This window comes from Leucoraja erinacea, chromosome 28 (genome assembly GCF_028641065.1).
Source record: "Leucoraja erinacea ecotype New England chromosome 28, Leri_hhj_1, whole genome shotgun sequence".
Classification (NCBI taxonomy): Eukaryota; Metazoa; Chordata; class Chondrichthyes; order Rajiformes; family Rajidae; genus Leucoraja; species Leucoraja erinaceus.
In genome coordinates, this window is record NC_073404.1 from 2,967,735 (window position 1) to 2,969,558 (window position 1,824).

The 1,824-nt window shown below is 54.3% G+C and overlaps 1 pseudogene; it reads left to right on the forward strand.

Annotated features, from left to right (window-relative positions):
* The first annotated feature begins 1,213 nt into the window (after positions 1–1,213).
* Positions 1,214–1,357, forward strand: LOC129710906 (U1 spliceosomal RNA; annotated as a pseudogene).
* Positions 1,358–1,824: the final 467 nt, after the last annotated feature.

Here is a 1,824-nt window from a genome sequence, read left to right on the forward strand (position 1 = left end):
TTGAGCCCTTCTTCGGACTGAACTGGTTGAAGAAGGGGTTTGACCCGAAACGTCATCCATCCTTTTTCTCCAGAGATGCTGTCCGACCCGTTGAGTTACTCCAGCACTTTGTGTCTATCTTCAGGAAAGTTATTCGTCAGTTGAAAACTGTCTCCTTTGAATTGGAATGAACTTTTGATTTTACTTCGGAGTCACATGAGTGATTCCGTGAAGACCCCAGCCCAGTGCGCAGGTGCGGCATAATCGCACAGCTGTGCACACACGGCCAGCGGGAGTCGGCGCTCCCGCAAACCAAGGAACGTGAGGTAAGTACCTACCTTAATCGGGCCTTGTGGTTTTTTGCTCCAGGGGGAGCAAAGCAGCAGAGGAAGTGGCCCCCGTTCGACTCCAGCGAAGGAGCCGACAGTGGAGGGGGATAAGCGCAACCGGGACCGCACAGGCTGCGGACCGCTGCAGGGAGCTGCGCTGATGCCGGTCCGCTGAACAGCTGTTTGGTTAACAGCAGCGGACCGGAGGGAAATTTAAAAACCCGACCGGCAGCCCTGCAGACTCCTGACAAGGAGAATCGCCGCCCGGGAACCGCTACAATGCCGCCTAAAAAACGGCAGGCAGCCTCTAACTACAGGTAAGACAAAAACCTTACCAAAAAATACAGGTTCTATAGGAATCAACTTCCTCCAATACTGGAACAGGCTGGAGACAGCAAAAACAAGTATGTCTGTCTCCCCAAGCCAGAGGAGGTCATGGAGTTACAAAACCTCCAGGAAAACGAGGGGTCACTGGCTGAATGCCAAGGGAGCTGACACTCCTACCCCAGTGCTATTGCACTAGCCATCTCCCTTGTCGAGGGATTGATGCGACAACGGAGTTTGAGCTATGCCTCCTCCAATTTATAGCACACCCTTTTGCTCCCTCTTTTGAGGCTAGCTAAGGAGGCCAGGGCTGGGCTGGCTTAAACGCTGGGCAGGCGGACGAGAACAGGAGTATGCCAGGGGAGCAGGATCAGGAAGAGCTGCTGGGTGTCGTGGGCCACTACATGGCTCCTCCACGCGACCATCTTCCCAAACAAAGCCCTGCAGGAGCAGGCCTTTCTAGAGGCAAATCTGCAGGCAGCTGGGTCAGCAGACTCGCAGACAAGAGCTAAAAGCAGCGAATTCTGAAGCTCCTAACAGAAGGGTCGAGATGTCACCGCCTTTGCTCGTTTCCACGGATCATACTCACCTGGCAGGCGAGACGCCATGATCACCAAGGTGGTTCTCCCAGGATGAGGCTATCCCGTTGCACTACGAGTGTGCTGACGCCTAAGATGTTCCCAAATTTGGGATACTCGACTGACATTTGTGCATATAAGACCTGCCCTCAACCCCAAATATACGGGGCTATATACAAACCGCTGCTGCGGGAAGAGAGGCAGCTAAACCTGTGCGCCTCATGAGGGCAGGCCATGGAACGAGCAGGACATCGCATCCAACACCCAGCTGGCAGCACCCCTCGGCATCCACCAGCAAATATCGAACAAGGACTGGTGAAAGCCTGGCGACCGCTTCACATTACCCCCAAAGTTCTTTTTAGACAGGGGCCCAGAGCGGAGCCGTGGGAAAATGCGCCGCCCCACCGACAGCACCAGCATACCAGCAAAACTAAGCCTTCATGAAAAAACAATGAACATGGAGGTAGGTAGTCTGGTTCCTCCCAGTTTACACAAAATAAGGGTGCTCTACTAACTGCGGGGGGGGGGGGGGGGGGGGGGGGGGGGGGGGGGGGGGGGGGATTTACACTTGTTGATTAAAGCATGGGGTGCTGTCACAAATAACTAATATATAC